At 47.0% G+C, this 24,064-nt stretch overlaps 1 protein-coding gene across 1 annotated transcript in view; it reads right to left on the reverse strand.

Moving 5' to 3' along the window:
* LOC119240694 (NXPE family member 4-like) overlaps positions 1–24,064 on the reverse strand; it is a 60,123-nt gene that overhangs the window by 1,644 nt on the left and 34,415 nt on the right. The window lies entirely within an intron of this gene.

Raw genomic sequence — 24,064 nt, forward strand, 5'->3', positions numbered from 1 at the left:
AAGCTTCTACCACATCCTCAATCTCTCTGAAATCTTAGGAATCTCTGGGTGACAGCAGGAGAGGAGAGGGGAGCAGAGTCTCTCCCAGGACGCCCCTACTACCCCACCCAGATGACCAGAAGTCACCAAGAGAGGGGGTGGGCGGGCTAGATGCTGGGAGATTATTTTGATATCATGAAAGAGCCTTGAACCTAAGAGTCAGAAGCCTTGAACTAGAGACACCCTATACACACCGGCTGTGAGACCTCAAGCTAGTCACGTGACCTCTTCGAGCCTCATTTTGGTGAGGAAATTAAATTAGATGATCCCATAAGATCCTCCCATTTTTCAAGACTCTTGATTCCAGACAATAAGCTTCAAGGTCAGGCAGGAGCTCATGATCTGTACACCAAGATGGAGTCAGAGAGCTCTGCCCACCAGCTGGCCACCTGGGGGCCTGGATGTGCCAGCTCCTCCAAGTCCATGGCCGGTGCCAGCAAGGACACCCTAGCAGTGTCTGGAGCAGGAAAGGGATTGTATGGGGGTTTGCAAAGAAGTACGGCGACAGCAGAAGCCCCGGAGCAGGCTATACACGCAGTCTTCTGTGTCTTGTAGAGAGCTGGCATGCTCCTAGCCCAAACCCTCTGAAGGTGGAGAACTGAACCGCTTCCTATGCCTGAGGGTTCCTTGTCACATTCCTCCCCACATCAAGTCCTGAAAACCAGGCAGAAGCTACAGCCACAGGCAAGGCCAAGCTGCCAATCTGCCCCAGTCAGCACCTTGAACTCTGAGCCCCAATCTCCCTGCTGCATGCCACCTGGCCAGCCGGACAGCCCTGGCAAGGACAGGGAGCCAGGCCAGGTCCCCAGCACAGGCAGTGACTACTGGTACGTCAGCTCCCCCAGGACAGACTCCACCAATCAGGGATGAGTCTCTGAACCTCGCCCCCAACGGCTCTAAAACAAAGCCGGGGGTTGGGTGGGGGTAGAAGTTTGTAACTCAAATGGCCAAGCCCCAGAAAAGAAGTGGGTATCACCCAGGTGCTCTCTGGGAAGTGTGGCAATAGTATCTGTGAAAGTACTTTTCACTCTGGGCTCCAAGCCATCTGCCCACCCTATGGTCCAGAGAGCACCTTGCCTGCTCCAGCCACAGCTCCAAAGTCTGCTCACTGCAAGAGAAAGGGCTGGGCCTGTGGAGAAGCCTTGACTTTCCCAAGCAGTTTCAAATGCACATCCCAGGATCAGACACCCCCTGGGTTTCCCACATGGGAGGGTCTCTAGGCAAACAGAGACAGTGGTTTGAGGCATGCATGCTCCATCTGACCTCATCAAGAGCCCGCCACTAACCTACTCTGTGGTCTTCTGTTAGAGACCCAGCCCCTCTGGGTATAGGCTTCCTGGTCTGTAAAACATACATGATTGCTGCTGCAGTCACCTCAGCTCAAGCTTCCTGGAAGGTCCACAGGAATGAATGATCTGTCACCCAGAGGTTGCCCAGAACCCTGGGGAGTAGCTTCCCATCTTGGTTTTGCGGTTGTGGACAAGGTTCAGGTAAGTTAGGTGACTTCTCCAAGGGCACACTGTGTGTGTGGCAGAAGGTGAATCCAAACACTCATTATGGCACAAATAACAGAAACAATTCTGTCAGCTGTTTGGTTCAGTGGTAATCTAGTGCAAGTTACAGGCTTCCTTCTGGAAAATACTCAGAGGTACCAGCACACAGACTGCTCGGGTGACCTAACGAGTCTGATCCTTAAGCTCATTAAATGGATTAGCCGGTGCTCAAGGATCCCAGTTCTGCCACTGTGTGACCTTGGGCAACTTACTTAACCTCTCTGCTAAGTTAAACTTGGCCAAACTCTAAAGGACATTAACAGGAGATAACCCATAAGTTGCTTGAGGAATTCTATGTGTGCAAAGAACTTGGAACAATTCTGGGTACATAATAGACGCTCAATGAGTGTTTGCTAGTACAATTCCCCAAAGATAGGCTCAGCTTCCCAGGAGCCCCAAAAGGCAGGACAGTCATCCTCCAGCCAACCAGTCCTTCCAATGTCCAAGTGCAGCCACTCAGGTACCCCACAACAACCAGCAAATTCTACAGGGTGACTATCCCACCACCAGACAAATGCTGCATGACCACCCCCCACCTGCCCACTGCCCACATGGGCAGTCGCTGCCAGCAGTTCCAGGAAGCCAAATCTCTCCCCTCCCCCTGCCCTGCCCTCCCCGATGCCCAGGAATCAATGCAATCCCCTAAAAGCTCATAACTCGGAGGTAATTATAAGAAGCATCAATTACCCAGCAATGTGGATTTCATGAATTCAATTAATTTGCATGGCGATCGATACGGGCGGGTTCGCCGGGGTCCCCAGGGGAAGTTAGGACATTGTTCTGCACGCTATTGATTTTACAATGTAAAACAAAACCTCTCTCCTTGAATTCATAGATGCCCATTCAGCCATATTAACTTTCAGATCATTTATTTTTGTATGTCTTTCAACTCTGTTTGTTGCTATCACACAAATGCAGAGTATTACATTGTAGGGAATAATTGAATCAATACAGTCACGCTACACCAGACCTCCCCATCTGAGGAAGAGACACTGGCCGGTGAGCTGTTCTTCATAATCTGTTCTCTGCTGTCCCAACCATCCCCTCACTCTACCCCAAACACTCCCGCTCTGAACAGGCCACTGTCCTAACCCTAAGTCACTCCATCACACTTGTCTACTTTACCCAAGAAAGGAACCAGAGGGATGTGGTCAGACAATAGGAAGAATTGTTCCAGCAGTGAATGGAAGCTCAAGAAGGTTGGAGGGAGTAGCGCATTCCCCTTTTCCAAGGGATCTTCAGAACCAAAAAGATTCGAGTACAAAGGTGGCTTAGTTGGGAGCACAGATCCAATGACGCTCAGTGGCCCTTATCCCTGCCTCTCGGGAAAGGCATACACACCTGGGCTGGAGAAGAGAATTTCTTTTCCTTCCCAGAAGCAATGAGGTTGAGTAGACAGCATTTCCCAAAAGTTATCCCACCCTCTTGTTGGACAAGGCCAAGTTTAATAGAAGAAGCATGCATCAAAACTGTTAGGGCCCACCAACATCAGCCTCTCATTCTCCCCAGCCCAGGTGCCCTGAATCCTACTGTATTTCTGAGGCCCTGCCCCCTTCCTACACAGACAGTGAGCCTCCTCTGAGTTCTCCCCAAAAGAGGCCAGGCTGTGTCCTGAACAGCACCCAGAAACTCACACAGAGAAGCACAGCTACACACACATGCACAGCAGTCCAGATACAAGGCTGGGGACCCCCAATCCAGCCACACCCTCAGGAGAACATGAGGCAGGGTTACCCTACTTCCCCTACCAAGCCCCAACTCAGCACACAGCCCTCAGCACCCCCTGTCTGGAGAAGGGGAGAAACCTGTTTTTAACTTGCTTCTGCCCCCCACCCCATCAGGATATTAGACAGCTAAACAGGCCAGCGCCTGTTTCCTTCAGATAACCAGTTCCTGACGAGCCCCCTAATTGTCCCTGGAATCTCAGCGCCAGTGTATAGAGTAGGTCATTTAACCAACAGTACACACAACTAAATAAAAATCCATTTTCCAAGAGAAAATTCTATTCTTATCAGAGTTTTGCAAGAGGGTTGCAAGCGGCCCATGTTAATTGAAGCTTTGATGTTTGTAGGAGGAGGCCTCTAATCAACACCACAAAGGAGGCTGATTCACCACAGTGGGCCCCTGGGCCCAGACTGGACTCTGGGTAGCCAGTTATGGGACGATGGGGGGCAGGGGAGAGCAGAGAGGGTGAAGGCCAGCCATCAGACACCCCAGGGTCAGCCACTGGCCCCGGCGCAGGGCCAGGTATAAAGACAGCAGCAAGGCTTCTGAGGCTGGAGGGGTCAGGCCCAGTGTCAGACACACAGGGCTCAGGAACCCCCTGGTGATTTGCTCCCTGTGTGGCCCTGGGAAGGGGGCTTCACATTCGCGAGCCTCAACTTGTCCTCTGGGTGACCAGAACCCTCTTTGCTACCCTGGAAATGATGATCCAATAAAAATAAAATTAAGGAAAGGTTTCAATTTTTCAGGACTTCTGAGACGCCAGGTTTCCCACCACTTTACAATCAATATGGCATGCAGGACGCTGGCTCGAAGTTTATTGCAGGCTGCTTACCTTGTTGAATCTCTGAAGCAGCGGAATCTTACCCCATTTTGCAGATAGGGAAACTGAGGCTTGAAGCAGCTAAGTCTCTTGCCCAAAATCTCACAGTAGAAGGTGGCACCATTGGAATTCAAACCTGCTGTATTTGACTCCAGAAACCCAAGCAGCTTTCTCTCATTTGCACATAGAGACACTTCTCCTAAAATGACTGAGGCGGGCCCATCAGAACTTCCTGTCTCCCCCACCTGCCCAGCCAACCCTGGCGATGATTAACAAACATCCAGATATATGCATCACTCCCTTTACAATCCTGACAACAGGAGACACCTGGAAACAAGAAGCCAGCACTTGTGCAGTGCGTGTGGGTTAATGAGGTAATTCAGAGTCCACTTCACCTGGACCGTGACAAGCTCACAAGGCCTGACTCCAGCACCGTGATGTGACAATGGTGGTGGTTTTGGTGGTTTTGGTGGCTAGAACCCAGCACACACAGTGCCTTCCATGCAGGCGCTGCTGGAAGAAGTACAGTGAGCCATGTAGTAACATCATCCCCACTTTCTAGATGCAGAATCTGAGCTCAGAAGTCAGTCCATTCCCAGGCCATCCACTAGTGAGCAGCAGTGCCAGGAGGCTTCATCACAGGCTTCAGCCAAGAACCATGACCAGGTCACTGTGCTCCTGGTGTCCACCTGTAGTGGCAGGAAAGCCAATGAGCAGGTTTTCTGATCCAGCAGACGGGGTAAAGGAGGAGAGAGTCCTGGAGCCCTTGGTGGCTTTTGCAGGCTTTTATTGGGATTTACCAGGTACACGGCAGGCAGGGGTGCTGGGGGACCAGGATGCTGGCAGGCCTCCCAGCCCCCAGCAAGTCTTCACTCTCTCTGGGCTCTCTCTCATGGTTCTTCCGTTTGTTCTGCTTCTCCATTCATGGTTCTGCTGGCGTACCCGTGATGCCGCCCTTATAAGCCCAGTCTCTCAGCCCAGGTGAATCCCATCTACCTATGCCCGCACCCTACTCCAGGTGCCCGCCATCAGGCATGCATTTGGGACCACAGGGATCCATCATCTATCCTGATGGCAGGAGGGCAGAAAAGCCTGATACTTTTTACCTTCCCCTACACCACCGCTTTACAAAGCCATTGTTGCTTGGGGAGGGAGATGGAGAAATCCAAACTGAATCATGTCTCCCCACCCCATTCTGGTATGTTGAAGCCCAGCCCTCCCAATGAGGTGGTTTTGGAGATGGGACGTTTGGGAGGTGATTCATTCAGATGGTGGGGCCTTCGTGATGGGATTAGTACCCTTATGAGAAGAGACACTGAATCCGCACCTTGGAATTGCAGTGTCCAGGTTAGAGAAGTAAGAGTCTGCTAGTTAACATGTCCCGCTCCCCATCCACAGCTTTCCATTAGAGCAGCTGAGTTTGCATACGGGGCCACCAGCACAACTGACCCCTCGGCACCAGCTGAGAAGTCAGGGGCGTGAAGAGACAGAAGTGACGACAGTCCTACCCAGGACCTGCCAGTTCTGTGCCAGGCGCTGGGAGTCGGAGACGAGGCTATATTCTGGTGGGAGTCAAGTTTAAAGTGGCAGAGAATTTAACGGACTTCTGCCTGGGCCCTCAGGGAAGAGGAGCCAGCTTTCCAGCTGCCAATTCAAGGATAGGCAGGGTAATGAGAGAGGGCAGGTTTACCAGGAATCTATACACCCAGGAGTTCATTCAATGACTTTGCCTGCTGGGAGGAACAGAGGGACCTAAGGTCCAGAAAGCTCCAGGCAATTGCTCAAAGTTGCAAAACTTGCAGGGAGCTGAACTGGGCCCAAACCCAGGTCTTTGGCCCCTGAGTGCAGTGCTTTCCCCCACCACACCAAGGCAGGTAGGTGTGGGTGCAAAGTGTACAGTGGTTTGTGAAAATCAGGAGTCAAAACACACATATCTGGAAGTGGGCACTGGGCTGAGTCTGTAAATGGCCTTCTCCACAGAGCACTGGGGCCCAAAATCTCCATCAGGCAGCACCTGCACCCAGCTGCATCTTCAGAGTCTCAGAGACACTGGTCCCACAAAGGAAGGTAGGGACTGGGGGCAACAAATCTCAGGGGGAGCTGAGCAACTTTGACCAAGGTAGTGGCATCTATTAATAGCTTTTGCCTTCCCAAGAGCTGGTGAGGCCTCAGAAAGATGATGGTAAAGTTCAAGGGGCCAATTGAACTGAGTCAAGGCCAAGGTAGGTAAGATGGCTCAGAACCAACAAATCTTAGTGGCTTACCCAGCTCAGCCAACATTTGCCTTGGGGGCAGGGGGCTTTTTGCTAGATGCTGGCATGCCAAGAGTTAAGCATTGGGAAGCATTCAGAAAACTATGAAAACAGAAAGTTCATGAGCCAGTCTCCTGGTCATGACATTAACTCCCAGGGAAGCCAGGGGGACCTCAAGGCTGCTAACTGGTCTCCTAACCTTCCCCCTTTGTCTTACCATTCTGGTCTCTGCTCTGAAGCCAGAGCAGTCACTCTGATCACTGATAATCTGACCACGTATTCGACAGTTTAAAATTCACTAATTGATTTTGATTTTTACTTTATTATAATTAGTCTTTTTCCTGGTCCCTTATTTAAGTTTTCTAAATTCCTACTATGAGTGAGACCATCCGGTATTTTTCTTTTTCTTTCTGGCTTATTTCGCTGAGCATGATCCCTTCCAGCGCCATCCATGTTGCTGCAAATGGCATGTGTTTATCTTTTTTGATGGCTGAGTAATATTCCATGGTGTATATGTACCACATCTTCTTGATCCAGTCATCTATTTTTGGGCATTTGGGTTGTTTCCATAGCTTAGCTATTGTAAATAGTGCCGCTGCAACTATAAACCAGAGACACACGGTGTGGGGGTGGAGGGAGTAGGATCAAAACAAGGGGGAGTGGGAATTGTATGGGGACTATAAACAAGATGAAAATGCATACATTGTGCAAAAATGAAAAATGATGTAAACATATAAAATTTAAAATAATAGTAATAAAAATAAATTTAAAAAAAAGAAATTAAAAAAATAAAATTCACTAGCACTTCCTCCCTACCCTGGGGAGGGATAAAAATCCAGAGTCTTTGCTGATAGGTAATAACCCAATTCTCACCTCAGCCTGCAGGCCTTTCCCGGAGCCTCCACTTTCACCTAGACAATGCTCCCAGCACACAGTTGCCCATGTGCCACGCCCCATCCTAGGCATGCTGGCCCCTCCCCTCTACCTTCCTACCACCATCACACAGCCACTGCATTAGTGGCAGGTCCCCTTCTAACACAATAACACAGATTAACACACTCTAGAGGAAGGTCCCTGCCGTTGACCTTGAAGTCAGGCTCGTGACTTGTTTTGGCCAATGGAACGTTAACACGACTAAAGATTGGAAAAGTGCTGTGTGATTGGGCTTTCCTGCTTGTGCTTTTTCTCTCACCACTGGAGATCATAGCCAGGCTCCCCTGCTGGTTCCAGAGGGAGGAAAAGAGACTCAGGGGGTAGAGCTGCCTCATCAAACCCAGCCTGTGCAGTTAACCTCCAGGCAACAGGCATAGATGCATGAGGAAGCTCAGCCCAGGTCAGGAAAGACACCCAGGGAAGTCCATCCTGGGTCAGGAGAGCCTCAGCCACTCACAGAGCATGAAGAACAGCTTTTGCTGAAGTTACAAGGGGGTTATGTCGCAATAAACTCATTGCAAGTTGAAAATATCACAAGGTGAAAATGTATTTAATATACCCAACCTGCTGAACAGCATGGCTTAGCCTAGCCTATCTTAAACACGCTCAGAATACTTACATTTGTCTACAACTGAGCAAAATCATCAAACATCAGTCATTTTGTAATAAAGTATTGAATCACTCCATTATAATTAATTGAATACTATACTGAAACTGAAAAACAGAATGTCCTTATTCAACATTCAAATTATGGTTTCTACTGAATGTGTATCTCTTTTGCACCATCATAAAGTCAAAAAAAATCATAATTCAAACTATCATTAAGTCAGGATCATTTATAAATAAACGGTAATTGTTATATGCCACTGCGATCTCATAGATGTTTGTTCACAGCAGAGTGTAGTAATATCTACTTGATGCATCATCTTAACTTTTAATCATGTCTAGCCATTCTTCAAACCTCAGCTGAGGGAGCTGTCATTTCTGGTAGAAGAGTGACCTCAGCCCCCTCACGGTCAGGGCTGGGTGCTCCTGATCTGGGGTCCCCTAGCATCCAGCACTTGGCACACACTGGGTTACAATTTCTCTTTCACTTTCCTATCCCCCTTACTGGATTCTGAGTTTCTGGGATCAGGGATGACAAGCCCTTCACATTTCTGACACAGGAGGTCAATGACCAAACTTGTTAGGGGGAGAATACGGAATTGGTCTTTTGCAAGCAATGGAATCAAAGACTTCCCACATCTCCGCCCCATCCCACACCCTCATGCAAATGCACCAAGAGGAAAGAAGACTTCTCTGCACCTCCTGACAGCCACTTGCGCTGGCGCACGCGCACTCAACACACGCCAGCCTGCACGTCCCTACCCGCCTGCTTGCTTGGTGACGAAGCACTTTTTGAACCACTTTGCTCCATCTTTCTGCAATATCCTCCAGCAAATCAAGCATCCCCTTCTTGGGATGTTTTCAATCTGTTTTATGTTGATTTTAATTAAAGAATCCGAAACTGAACAAACAGTTCCTAGCAGGTGGCCATACAAGTGTGAAATAAGCAAACTGTTTTATCTGCCACAAACTCTGCTAGTAAATTTCTTCAAATTAATCCCAGCCTCCGAGAGTCTGCTGATTCCAAGGAGAAAGCTAAGCAATCCCAGCTCCCAAATATTTGATTTTGTTACAGTTCCTGGAGCCGAGGACTGGCACCGTCCACCTTCACTCCACCCTCAGCCACCTTGTCTCCAGACCCCTCTCTGAACTCTGTTGGCCAAACACATCTCCCCACAACAAGGCTTATGTGCCCACACCACTGGGCCCCACAGTTAAAGTGCCAACAAGGCAGGCAGATGCCCAAGAGAGAGCTCCAGGCCCTCTGCCCACCTCTCAGCCATTCACTTCCACTGCCAACACTTCCACCTGAACAAATCCCACCTCGCCAAAGCCCCACACCCAGGGAGGAACAGAACAGGGGCTCAGGACAAGGCTTGCCTTCCTCCCCACAGCTCAGCACCCCAGTGAAAGGAGCCTGGGTATGACACCGCCCAGCCCTGGCAGGCGTGAATAAATGGGCCTTCCTTCACCACTGATAGAAGTGTAATTGGGACAGGCTTTCTGGACACCAGCGTGCACATCAAAAGTTTTAGAATTTAGGGGCCTCCCCGGTCCTAAGCAGTTGAGCACTGGGCTGCGAAGCTGCCCGCAGCCTCTGCAGGGCCGGTTCAATCCCCGGTTGCCAGGCGAGGGTCCCACATGGCGCGCAGACCTCTCCTGCCACCCGCTGCTCCCCTCAGCAGTGTACTTCGTTGGTCTGCCTATTCTGTTCCCCGCTCTGGCTCTGGTGAATTCTCTCACCCTCCTGCGCTTCTGACTGTACCCAGTGCTTCTGTAAATAAATAAATCTTTAAAAAAAATTTTTAAAAAGTTTTAGAATTTAGAATTTTTCTTATTTTAGGATATCAAAATTCCACAAGCAGGACTTCATCCAAAAAAAAATCAATGTGCAGAGATAAACATTTACTGCAGAGCAGTTTCTAACAGCAAAAACTGGGAACAATTTTTTATTCAACAATGAGAGACTGCGTAAGTAAATGATGCTACAGCCATACAAAATATTATGAAAATATTTAATAACATAGAAAATAATCTTGTGGTTTTAGTGGAAAAGGCAGTTTACAAGGCAATATGTACAGCATGAACTCGTTTTCTTTTTAGTTTTTTATATAACATATCTAGTATATATATGTAATATATTGAACACATATTATTCTAGGTATGTAATGCATGCGTGTACAAGCACATGAGAAGGCTGCAAGGATTTAAACTAAAGTGTTAGCAACAGTTGTCTAAGCACTGGGAACGTAAGCATTATCTCTTTTGTCTCTTTTTTAAAAGTCAGTATTTTGTTCATTTTCTAATTTTGGAAACCCTGGCTGGGGAGTCGGGAGCCCTGGGCTGTGTCCAGCGGCAACATTCATCCAAACTCAGCATCACACCGTCCCCCAGGCTCACTCCGGTGGCTCTGCAGTCATTAATACCACGTCATATCGCCTTCCCTGATCTACGTACACTGGAAGAAACTGGGTCACCTCCAAGGTCACACCAGCTTCCGTTCAAGTTTTACAGTGTTCCCTGCACTGCAGCTGGGAGGAGAAGATGGGCTGGAAAACAGCAGGGACAGACTCAGCAGAGACACCTCAAGCAGAACCTGTTTGCTCTGGTCGCACCAGCCTCATGGCTGTAAATGTCTACACTGCAGAGCAGTCGCCACCCAGCAGGGCTGGCTCTACAGCAGTGAGCTGCATTTCTGCCCCACTGTGATTCAGGACCGTGCCTAAAGACATTTCTGGCCACCCCTGGCAAATGTGTCATGTGTGCTCGAGTGCAGGGTCTCCACCCTCACCACCCACTCCGCTACAGGCACCAACCCAAGTCCTGGCTGCCCCCTATGGGGTCCCCCAACCCTCCGAGCATCAAGCCACTCCTCCCTGCTTCTCTGCTGAAGCTGACTTTGCCAGAACCTTAGCAGCTCACAGCCAGCAAGACCCATCTCGGCAGCAACAAGCCCCACACTCTGACGAGGAGACCCAGGGGGCAGGAGGGGCAGCCGACACAGTCCCCTCCTCTGCCCATAAGGAGAGGGCGAGAAGGGAACAGCAGGTGTCCTCCTGGGCATCTCCCAGTGATGGAGCGCCACCCACTCCCGGGGCAGCAGCCTGAGCTCAGAAGTCAGACCCTCAGCCTCCTGGCCCAGGGCTTGAGAGCCTGCACCCAGCCAGGGAGCAAAGCATCACCCCCAACCTACACACACACAATGCGCCCCAAGTACAGGCACATACCCCATGTGCAGAGAGGCAGGCACCCCCTGCTCCTTCCACCCCTCCCTGCAAGAGGCAATGCCATGTCCACACACATGGACAAAAGTTCACTTTCAGTTCACTTTCCCGCTCATGCCCACCATTCTATCAAGTGCAGAGTGGGCTCTGGTGTCTAGTCCTAGCCAGGGCTAGATCAGGGGGAACAGAGGGTAGCCCCAGGGCAGGGCAGCAAAGGTCAAGGCTGGCGTAGATATTCGGGGAAGAGGCAGAAGACCAGCTGGGGTGTATTGGTGCATTTGCCTGAGAATGAGGAGGCTCATAAGAAGTGGAAGGGAAACTCCAGCGATGCCCCTCACCCAGCAAGCCCTTGTTCTCAAAGGCAAGCCAGGCTGAGTCGCCCTCCGGGCCAGAGTGGGCAGACCAGCTTGTGCCCAGCCTTTGAGCCCAGGCAAGTGGGCACAGCTCTGGATATTGGGCCTTCTCACAGTCTGTTCTGCACACCACCACCAAAATGGTCTTTCAGAACGTGATAATGTGATCTTGGCAATCCCCACTCCGTGGCTCAGGACCCCGCCCCCGCCCGGCCCCGAAGCACGGAGGACAGAGTGCACTTTCCAGACACACTGGCTTGTCTCACCCTTGGTTCGGGGTTCCAACTGGAGACCCGTGGATCACTAGCAACGGAAGGGTTCCTCAAGGAACATCTGGGTGAGAAAGCATCAATAAAACACTCTTGCAGGCCCTTTACCTGAAACATCTTAACCTATTCCACTTTTAACAGTGGGAGTGAAGGTCATGCCCTATGTTGTCCCTTGCCACAGAATGAATTTTAGGTGTCCTTTGTCATTCACAACTTATCACAGTTTTCTCTCTTACTATTTCGAGTCCAAAATTAAGCGGTTTTTCCTAATAGTTCAAGTTCCTGTGGTTTTGGAAATTCTCTATTCAGTTTCATTTCTGCTTGACTATTGGCCAGTTCTTTTCTGAGAACACTCGTACGGTTTTGCCAAGCACATTCAATAATAACCAAACACATTAGGTAGCATAGCATACGGCTATACCGTATCTTCCCCTGTAGTTAAAATTTCCTTAAGAATGTGATCTGAGGGACCTCCCTGGTGGCGCAAGGGGTTAAGCACTGCACTAGGAAGCAATCTGCAGCCTCTGCAGCACAAGTTCGATCCCCAGCCAGCCAGGGAGCTACCTACATGGTGTAGCAGACCTCTCCTGTCTTGCCCGCTGCTCCCCTCAGCAGTGTATTTCACTCAGTCTTCCTGTTCTGTTCCCCGCTCTGTCTCTGGTGAATCCTCTCACCCCCCGGATCTCTGGCCTGTGCTTCAGCTCTTGTGTGCATAAATAAATAAATCTTTAAAAAAAAAAAGAATGTGATCTGATTCCCAGAGAATTTTATGAAGTATTATCTCCAACTGCCTAATATAAGCCGCTATCTTTACCACAGCCAGTAAAACCTGCTTGCAGTTTACCACACAGCCCCTAGCCCAGGTCACCTATTTTAGGCTTTTTGTTGCATTAGGAATCCATCTTGATCTCAGTCGGCATGAGATAGCTTATGATGTGAGAACAAACAACACCCTAAATCTAAATTGCTTAAGACAATGAAAGCTTATTTCTTGCTCAGTTGTGTGGCAGGAAGAGATATATCCCAAGTCATTCTCACTCAAGGACCCAAGCTGAGAGAGCAGAGCTTCCAGCAGCTCCTGAATGTCAGTCACGGCAGCAAGGAGGAAACACAGGAGTTACAGTCATCCACTGCACGGTGACACTCATCAAAGACAGTCTGCACACAGAACAGTGGTTCCCATACACAGCCTAGGTGTGTGTCGGAGAGGGACCTGCCACCTGGGTTGATGTAAGTACACCCTAGGACATTTGCACAACCACAGCCGTGCCTTACGTTGCATTCCTCAGCATACTTCCCCATAATTAACTGATGGCTGACTATGCACACTCTCTCAACATCTTCTCACTAGGCAATACCTTCTACTTCTACTCACACTTTGTCTAAAGCAAACCATATCACAAAGCCTAATTTCAAGAAGATGAGGGCATACAGTCCTATAATATGCCCAGAAAATGAGGAATGACATATATTGGTGAATGACATTAAACATCACCAAAAATTGTACAACAAGCCAATCTATCATCTGCTATGAAGTAGAATAATTAGAATTTTCAATTTTGCAAAATCTCTCTCTCTTCCATGCTTTTTCATGAGGCTACAGAGGATATTCTTCACCAAAACAGGAGAGTAAGACAAGAAAGGACGGATAGAAGTAAAGGGAATTTCCTGGGTGAAGGTGAAAGATTCTAGAATGACAAACTGTTCACAAAACATAGAAGACAGCCAATCCCTCGGGAACACTGACTCCAGGGACGGGGTTGTTATCACCATACCTTTGTATCTTCACGATCAATCTCAGGAAACTAAGTGGAGGATGTACTTTACCGAATCGAGGAAGAATAGCAACATAAAGGCAGAAAATTTTAAAACAAGAAATCTAATATAGGAGAGAAGCGAAGGAAACACAAGAACAGCAGCAACAGAAAGACCCTGGATAAGAGGGGGGCAGCAAGTCTTGAGCATGATCAGGCCAGCAAGAAGGAAAATGGAAGTCTCTGGAATGGATGTCTCAATTTTTTCTTAAGGCAACTGATAGATTGCCTGATGAGACTGGTCTTGTGGTAATCATACTGAAAGGCTGTTAGGAGATAGAGTCCTCATAAAACTACGCAAATTAAAAATTATTAACTTCTGAATATATTAAAAGAAAGGGAATAAAGTACACTACAATACAATATTCAGTTGTAACTCATAATATTCAGTTATGATTATAGGCATAGGTATAATCATGTAAATAATAAATGTCAGTATATTTTAAATTATAGTATAGCTATGTTGGGGGGGGTGTTAAGACAACAAAATTCTTATCTATCATAAACAGAGGTGAATAGCTAGCTAGATGTGATGAATCAAAAGATACCTGTATCATATATTACAGTAATGAAGATGTTTATACATACAGGGAGAAAGAATTAAAAGGATGATGAGCAGAGAAGGCTGGGACAGGAATTCACTCTTTTATTATAAGCCTTTTGGTATTATTTGCTTTGTAAACTATGTGCATATATTGCCTTCAAAAAAATTAAAGCAAAAAACAAACATTCTAGGTGATTCTGACGCTCAGGCAAATTTAGGAACCACTAGGGTATCCTACAGATCCATCCATTATTAAAAACTGACTGAATAGCTCCACAATAGAGCGCTCACTACATGAAATTGTACTTCCTACTTTTTTACAGCCCTAATTCTTATGATAGATCAGTTATGGATATTACATGGTGAAAGTACAGAGCTATTGTGAGATCGTACTGGCCCAATCCACTTCCAGGGAAGAAAGAAGCAGGAAAGGTAATAAATGTCTCATCATTCCCCAGCAGTGAGTGGCTATTCAAGAGGGAGAGGATTTTCATTGTGCTAAGACCCACTGCCCTGGCAATCACTGTGAAAGAGATTTGTCCCTCAGAATGGAGGGATACCCAGGTGCAAAATTCTAACTCACTGTGGTTTTGATTTGCAATTCCCAGGTGATTAGTGATGTTGAACACCTTTTCATGTACCTGTGGGCCATTTGTATGCCCTCTTTGGAAAAATGTCTATTCAGTTCCTCTGGTCATATTATAATCAAATTGTTTGTGTTATGGCTATTAAGTTGTACCAGTTCTATATATATTTTGGATATTGACCCCCTATCAAATATATGATTTGCAAATATTCTCCCCTATTCTATAGGTTGCCTTTCCATTTTTTGACTGTTTCATTTACTGTAAAGACAACTTTTTTTTAAAGATTAATTTTTTTTATGCATACAAGAGCTCGGGTATAAGCCAGAGATGCAGGGGGTGAGAGGATTCACCAGAGACAGAGTAGGGAACAGAACAGGCAGACCAACTGGAATACACTGCTGAGGGGAGCAGCGGGTGAGACAGGAGAGGTCTGCTGCACCATGTGTGTTGCTCCCTGGCCGGCCAGGGATCGAACTCATGCTGCAGAGGCTGCGATTGCTTCATAGTGTGGTGCTTAACCCCTTGTGCCACCAGGGAGGCCCTGTAAAGACAACTTTTAACTTGATGTGTCCCACTTACTAATTTCTGCTTTTGTTTCTTGTGCTTTTAGTGTTCCTTTTTTTTTTATGTTGTCAAGAACAGCATCAAAGAAATTTTTCCCTATATTTTCATCTAGCAGTTTTATGATTTCAGGTCTTGTATTTAAGTCTCTGATCCATCTTGAGTTGATTTTTGTGAGCGTTGTGAGAGGTCCAATCTCATTCTTCTGCATGTGGTTATCTAGTTTCCCAGTACCATTTATTAAAGAGTCCACCATTAAGTATCCTTGGCTCCCTTGTTAAATATGACCATAAATGTGAGGGTTTATTTCTGGCCTCTTGATTCGATCCCATTGGTCTATGTGTATATTTTATGCCATTATCAGACTGTTTTAAATACTATAGCTTTGGAGCATAGTTTGAAATCAAGACGTGTAATGCCTCCAGCTTTATTCTCTTTTTCAAGATTATTTTGGCTATTCAGGATTTTTTGAGGTTCTGCTAAAATTTTTTCTATTTCTATGAAAAATGTCATAATTTTGATAGGGATTGCCTAAGACTTTGGGTACAATGGACATTTTAAACAATATTAATTCTTCCAGTCCATGGACATGGAGTATATTCCATTTATATGTGTCTTCTTTAAATCTTTCATCAGTCTTCAAGTTTCCAATGTATAGATCTTTCACTTTCTAGGATATGGATATTCTATTGTTTTTAATACTACTATAAATGGTATTGTTTTCTTTATCTTTTTTTTTTTTCAGATATTCTGCTTTTAGGCTATTATTTTGTTTTTAGTGTAAACAGTACAGAAACACACTGATTTCCATATGTTGATTTATTACCCTGAACTTTACTGAAGTCATTGATTAGTTCTCACAGTTTTTGGTGGTGTCTATGATTTTCTACATTATCTCATATTCTCAGCAAAGACAATTTTATTCCTTCCATCCAATTTAGATGTACTTTATTTCCTTTTTTACTTAATTCCAATAACTAGGACTATCAGTAATTATTCACACATATTTTCTCCCACAAATATTTTCTGTAGGTTGCCTTTCCTTTTTACTCTATTGTTAGTACCTTTTGATGCATAATATTTTTTAATTTTCATGAAATTCAATTGTTTATCTTCTCTTTTGTTAGCCATGAGTGTCATCTCTAAGACATTATCGCCAAATCTAATGCCATGAAGCTTTTGTCCAATATTTTCTTCTAAGATTTTTATAACATTAGGACATATATTTAGGTTATCTATCCATTTTGAGTTAATTTTTGTATATGCTATTAGGTCAGTGTGCAACTTCATTCTTTTTGTGTGAATACTCAGTTTTCCCAACATTATTTATTGAAAACATTGTCCTCTCCCCATTGCATGGTCATTTGGCCATGTATATAAAGGTTTATTTCCAGGATCTCTCCTCTATTCTATTTGTCTACATGTCTGCCTGTGTGCCAATACCACACTGCTTTGATTATTGTAGCTTTGATGTAATCAAAGTGTGAGTCCTCCAGTTTCATTCTTTTGCACAATTATTTTGACTACTTGAGTTAATTGAGATGCCATGCAAAATTTAGGATGAATTTTTCTATTTCTGCAAAAAAAAATGATCAGAATTTTGATAAGGATTGCATTGAACCTATAGATCATTTTGGTAGCATTGATATTTTAACAATTTTAAGTCTTGGAAATTCATGAACATGAGATGTGTTTCATTATCTATATTTTCTTCAATTTCTTTAGCAATGTGTTGTAGTTTTCATTGTACAAATCTTTAAACCCACTGGTTAATACTTAAGTATTTTTTTTCTTTTCTGTGTATTTGTATATTGAATTGCCCTGAAATGTCCAATTGTTATTATTATATAACTGATTTTTATGTTGATTTTGTTGCTTGCTATTTTGCTGAATTCCTTTATTCTAACCATTTTTTTTTGTGAAATATTTAGGGTTTTCTATATGTAAGATCATATATTCTTCAAAATCCCCTTGATTTCCTTTTCCTACCTAATTGCTCTGGCTAGAATTTCAATATTATGTTGAATAGAGGTGGTGAGAGAGGGTATATGCTTACCTTACTCCTGATCTTTGAAGAAAAAGCCTTCAGTCTTTCACCATTTTCTATGCAGGTTTTTCACATTTTTTTATGTACAGGTAGTTCCATCTATTCCTATACTTTTCATGTTTTTATCATAAAAGGGTATTAAATTTGACAAATTCTTTTTCTGCATTCATTGAGATTCATTCTACTAACATGCTGTATTGCTTTGATCAGTTTTTGTATTTTGAATCATCTCTCAACTCTAGGAGTAAAATCCATTTAGTCATGGTATAATCTTTTAACATGCAGCTGATTTTTGCTAGTATTTTGTCTAGGATTTTTGCATCAATGTTCATAAGGGATATGATCTGTCATTTTCTTTTCTTGGAGTATTTTTTCTGGTTTGGGTATCAAGGTACTGACCTCATAGAAGGACTCAAGAATTGTCCCCTCCTCTTTGATTTTATGAAAAAATTCAAGAAGCACTGGTATTAATTATTCTTTAAATATTTGGTAGAATTCAAAAGTAAAACCACATTTAGAACTCTTCTTTTTCAGAATTTTTTATTATCGAGTCAATCTCCTTACCAATTATAAGTGTATTCAGATTTTCTATTTCTTTGTGATATGGTTTTGTTAAGTTTTTTGTTTCTAAGGACTTTTCCATTTCATCTAGATTACCCAACTTGTTGCACACAATTACTCATAATACTATCTTACAATCTTTTATTTCTGTAGAATCAGTAGTAACAAAATGTTTAATTATTTTTTTGTTTCCTTTTGTATACATTTTACAGCTATTTTCTTTGTGTTTACTATGGGGATTACATTGAATAGCCTAACCTCCTAATTTGTATTTATAGCAACTTAACTTAAAAAACATGCAAAATCCTATTTCTTTCCAGTTTCATTCCCACCAGTTTCAGTCATTGTCACAAAATTACAGCTTTATACATTGTGTGCCCCAAAACACAAATTAATAATTACTTTAAATGTATTAGACTCTTAAATTATGTAGAAAACAAGGTTTTGAGCTTAAAACCAAAGTTATAATAGCTTTTAGATTAATATTAATACATTGATAACAATACATGCCCCCACTGGGGAGCTGTGGAAGCTAAATATAGAGAGAACAGGTAAGAAGGCACTTGGAAATCTACAAGGGGCTCTGTGATATTACTGGCACAAGTGGGGCCACCCGACTCCCACGGGCACCCCTCTGCATGCCTAGTCCACACCTCTCCTCCCTGCCACATCTGTCACAAGAGCACCCATCATCAAGGGTGACACCAGACGCAGCCCAACGCAGTCTGGCAACATAGTCCAGCTGAGCCCCTAAGCAACTTGCTGTGTGGGTTACTCTGAGCCTCCGTTTCTTCTTTATACTCTATACACTTTGGGTCAAAGCATTAAATTTTCAGTTCTGTGAGTTTGTTGACTTCAAGTTGGTAACTTAATATCAGCCACAGTCTGAGTACTAAAACCACAGAAATCAGCAGACTACAATCAGGGTGCCACTTTTCGGGGTGCCATTCCAGAATCTCCTTCCAGTAGCTGGCCAGGAATGAAGCAGCTGGCGCAAGCAGATTGCCCAGCATCCTCAGCATCCGGCTGCTTCCCAGGAACTCACCCCTGATAAATATGGATGCACACCTGGCGGGCAGCAGGAGCACCCCACACATACCCCCACCCTCTGCCTGGTGCATCCCTGGCGCAGACAAGGGAGGGAGGGAGACAGCCTGCACGTTTGTCAATTACAGGAACAAGGCTCTGGGCCCCGCCTGGCCTGAATATTACATGAGGCCCTTCCACCCCAGTCGTCCTGTTCTCCCACCTTTCTCCCCAACCCACAGCAAGGCAGAAGAGGAGTTTGCCAAGCCTCCAGCATCCACCTGCTCTGAAACTGATAGGCACCACCATGCAGACCCCTGCTCCCACTTTTATGCCCCTCACCCCCAAACTGTGTGAGTCATACTCAGGGAGTGTAACTCACCTCGACTGCAGGGTGCCTGGTGCCCCCCGAGCTGGGCCACACACACACGTTGTCCCCTTCACCCTATGCCACACTCACAACCCTATAACCGAGGGCAAATCAGACTCCAGAGAAGGGGCACAAGGTAGGGAGATGTGTGGAGAGTCCCTGGGCAACAGAGGCTGAGCTTGGCCTCTGCCTCCCACTCTGTCCTCCTCGGTGGATTTAGTTCACTGTCCTTGCTGCCTTTTTCTGAATCAAGCCCTCAGTTACTCTGGGTCTCTGTTTTGGGTGAACTGTGTCCCTCAAAAATGCTATGTAGATGTCCCAGTTCTGGAGATCTCAGTAGGTGAGCTTATTTGGGGACATGGTCTTCGCAGAGGTAATCAGGTTAAAACGAGGTCTTCAGAGTGGGTCCTGACCCAACACGACTGGTGTCCCTATAATGGGGACATCTGGACACAAAGATGTGCACAGCAGGAAGACAGAGTGAAGGGACAGAAAGAGAAGCCAGCTAAGGAGAGAAGGGCCTGGAGCAGATCTTTCTCTCATGACCCACAGAAGGAACCAGTTCTGCCCACACCTTGTCTTGGGGCTTCTAGTCCCCAGAGCCAGAACCATGAGGCAATGCATTTCCAGGGCTTTGTCACAGTGGCCCTGGCCAATTGATACCTAGACCACTGGAGAGAGGGACAGGCCATGTTTGGGGGGTGCTGTGGGCAGTTACTTAGGGTTCCGGTCATTGCCTCAGAGTCCTGGAGCCTTCCTCTGTATCAACCCCTCTCTGCAAAAGAAAAGTGAGAAAAAACTGCTGTGGGCACCTCATTCTTTTGAGCTTAAACACTCACTGCAGCGTCTGACCCTCACATGTGATGACTCCCTAGGCCCACTAGGTGCTACTCTCAGCAATTTTGTGTGGGTAAAAGCTGGGCTTTTATTTTGTTTTAATATTATTTGTTAAGATAACATTGTTTTCTAACACTGTCTTAGGGGTATAGGTACACACCTCTAGAGATGTATGTTATCATACCATGCTCACCCCAGAGCCCCAATATACTCCACCATCATGCATTGGGCCCTCCCCGCTTTGCTACATCTCTCCTCCCCCTCTGGGAGGTTTGGTTTGGTTAATTTTTTCTTGTTCCTTTGCTTTGTTTTGTTATATTCCATGTAATCACTCATCCCATTTAACAAATGAGCAAACAGAGGCAGAAGGTGTACCAAATACCTATACAGCATTAATAACCGAGCCCATCACAGAATACAAAAGCACTAACTCAAGAAGATACGTGTTCCCTGACCACTGTCTACCCCATGCTCATTGGGGCATTATTTACATCCAAGAAATGGAGACAAGAAGACACGGAGGTGGATACAGATAGATATACATACATATACATATACACACACGCATATATATCAGATGGAATACTACTAAGCCATAGAAAAGAGATAAAATGTTGTCATTTGAAACAATGAGGGTGCAGACTGGTGCTCACTCCCTCTGTATAAGAGCTTAGGACATGTCAGGATTGGAGGAAATTTTTCTAATCTTTTCGCTATTAATTCAGTGTGTTGGGGTGGTCTTTAAAGTATTAATAGAAGAAAAGGTGTTTTGCATCAATTCAGGCCTTTCCTGTTCCATCTAAATCAAATGAAATGAGTCACTGCATTAGAGCACTTACTATATGGGAGGCATGTGCTGAGCAACCGGCTTCCTGCAGGCGCCCTACAAGGAAGGCATTATAATCCCCATTTTACCGTAGGGCAACTGAGGCTCAGAGATGTTATTTAACCTGCCCAAGGTCACCTGACAGTTTGGGAATTCCAAGTAGACAGTCTGGCACCAAAGTCCATGACATTGACCCCCAGTTCCGTGGTCTTCTACAAAGTCGACTTTCATAAAGACTTTTCTTATAAATGGCACTACAATAAGCATTAGAAATATTACATGCTTAAACAAAATGCCTTTTCCCATGGCTTCAAATTTCCAGGGGTTTTTCTTTCCTAACTTGGGTAGAACAGCTCAAGCTGAGGAGGCTCCAACCCTGAGAGGCAGAAGGGGCACCCCTTCCCAGTTCCAGGCAGCCAAGCCGAGACCCCGCACTGTCACCCCTGAGGTCCGTCTTCAGTCCCACCCTGGGCCTTCAACTCTCAGGGAGAGAAATGCGGGCCAGCAATGCCCTCTAGTGGTCATGGGGCTAACTGCAGCCAGCACATCCACACCCATCCCGGCTGGTGCAGAACCCGGAGCCCCAGGCAAAGTGGGGAGCTGCCCCTGAAGGGCACACTGAGCCCTTGAACCTCTACCTAGACACTGAACCTGGGAGACCTGAACGCTGCAGCCCCCAAAGGCCACTCACCCTTTCCGCCTCATATGCTTCCAGTTCCTCCCTAGCTGATACAGAGGAAGGCTCCAGGACTCCGAGGCAAAGAACAGAACCCTGAGTGACTGCCCACAGCACCCTCCAAACACGGCCTGTCCCTCTCTCCAGTGGTCTCCCCAGGTAAACTCAACTCTCAGAGAAAGCCTGCCTGGCCAAGCACTCCCTTCTGGAAGCTTTCCCTGTGCTCTCCCTCTACCACTGCCCTTAGCTGACCCCTCTCCCTACCCCATCTCTGTAGTGATCACCTCAAGGCACCTCTCTGTGGGCCCAAAATACTTCTCAGGACCATCTGGCTTTCCCCTCCCCCAGGAATCCCTCCTCCGCCCCCTCCCATAGACAGGGAGCCCCTGAGGGCTGGAGTGAATCCATCCAGGCCTGCTCAATTGGCTACACCAAGTCCACCGTCCACTAGGCACCCCCTGAGGGAGACCAGAGCCTCCTCTCCTCTTCCCCACCCCCTGCAAGATAGATGTGACCAGAGGGGCCAGGCAGGGGAGGGGAGGAGGGTTCCCAGGACTGGAAGGTACTGACCCTGGGATGCAGGTGCAACTCCTGCAGGAGTGGGCTGGCTCTCAGGTGACTGCAGCCACTGACTGACCGAGATGGTCTCCAAGAAGGGGGGCAGTTCCCTCAGTGCCCATCAGCTCTGATGGGTGGGTAGCATGGAACTCTGCAGCCTAGGCATCCCCCATCCCCCACCCCCACCCCAGGACCTGAGAGCATTAGCAGCCTTCAGGCTGTCAGGAACAATTCCAAATGCCCCATTTATATTCCTAAGTAGAGGACTTGTTAATATGGAGCCTGCCTCTGGGGAAATGGGAATGTGCTGGGTGAAAGATGACAAATCACAGCCCAACAGCCAGGCTGAGAGCACTAATATTCACTTACATGTCATTCATCAGGGCCGCCACCTCGCCAGGCCTGCCAGCCACTGGGCCTCGGCCACCTCAGGGGCCCAGGGGGAGGCTCCAACAAGCCATGGGTTGATGGGAGGCGGCAGAGCAGTTAGTCCTGCCCAGGCCAGCGGAGGGCACAGCAGCAAGGAGAGCGGGGGCACCCACCCTAGTCCTGCAAAGCAGACATGGGTGAAGCCCAAACCAGAACATTCCTTGGGATAAAACTCTTACTCTTCATTCCAGTGAGGGAACCAAAGGCCCAGAACACCACCAGGTTCGTCTTGGGCGGCAACATGTGCCTGGGAACAATGTCCAGCAGGTCACCGGGCCAAGGGAGCCAGGAACACTTCCACTCGGGGTCCAGCCTGGAGGGTGGGTGGGAGGTGCCCACACCCTCACACACCCACACACACACTCACATACTCAGACTCACATACACACACTCATACACATCCTGACACTCACATACACTCACACTCACTCACACTCACATTCATACTCACACACATATACACTCATAGCTCACACTCACATACTCACACATGTACTCACATACACACACTCACAGACTGACAGGCACGCACCACGCGCAGGCCTGGCCGGGTTCTGCCGCGCGGCGGGCTGGGTCCAGGCAGGGCGGGCGTGCAGTGTGAGTAATGGCGGGCGCAGGATGCACCCGAATCCTGATAAGGGAGAATAATAACTTGTCAAAGATATATATGATATGTGTTTGCTTTCCCGACGGAATATCTATGGGGCTAATTCATCAAGCCAGCGGGCTGGCTGGAGACCCGAGAAAGGAAGAGAAGAAGGAACACTGATACCCCAAATCAGCTGGGGGGCCAGGGGGCTCCCTATTCAGGCTAGACCCCTTCCAGGACCCCAGAAAGCACTGACTCTGGCCCAGCCACCAGGGTCCCCCAGATTCCTAATACTAGTCTCAGGTGCATTTTCCGATGTTCATCTTATTGATACCGGAATTGTCAGGCCTGGTCTCCCCGCCAGGAACGGATTCCAGGCTGCAGGGCAGCGCTGAGCCCCGGCCGCTAGACCCCCACGGGTTGGTGTCTCACGAAGCCGCAGCAGGAACTTCGCAGACGCTCAGGCAAAACTGCCTAATAACCCTAGCTTGCCCTGTCTCATTATGGGGGAGGCCCACGTCTGGGCTCCGTCTCTGTTCCGCTTTCCTGCCTTCCCGCTGCACAGTCTGTATAAAGCCTCTGGCTTAAGAAGTCGGAAGACGAGCAGGAGCGTCTCCCCTCTTGAAGAGACGATCCACTGAAGCTGCTCTTCAGGTAAGACAAAGCCCAGAGGCCAGTCCTCCTTGGGTCCAAGCTGGTGCTGCTGGAGGTCCCTCCCCCCAACCGCCCCCGCCATGCCCTCCCTGCCGCTTGCCCTCTCCCGGGCACCTCCAGCCTTCCTGGGCTTCCTGGGGAGGGAAGGAAAAGAGGCAAGAGCACCGACCCCTCACCCAGGCCATTTCAAAGAGGCTGTGGTCAAAATACC

Source organism: Talpa occidentalis, unplaced genomic scaffold (assembly GCF_014898055.3).
Source record: "Talpa occidentalis isolate TD23 unplaced genomic scaffold, MPIMG_talOcc4v2.1 talOcc4.12, whole genome shotgun sequence".
NCBI classification, from domain to species: Eukaryota; Metazoa; Chordata; class Mammalia; order Eulipotyphla; family Talpidae; genus Talpa; species Talpa occidentalis.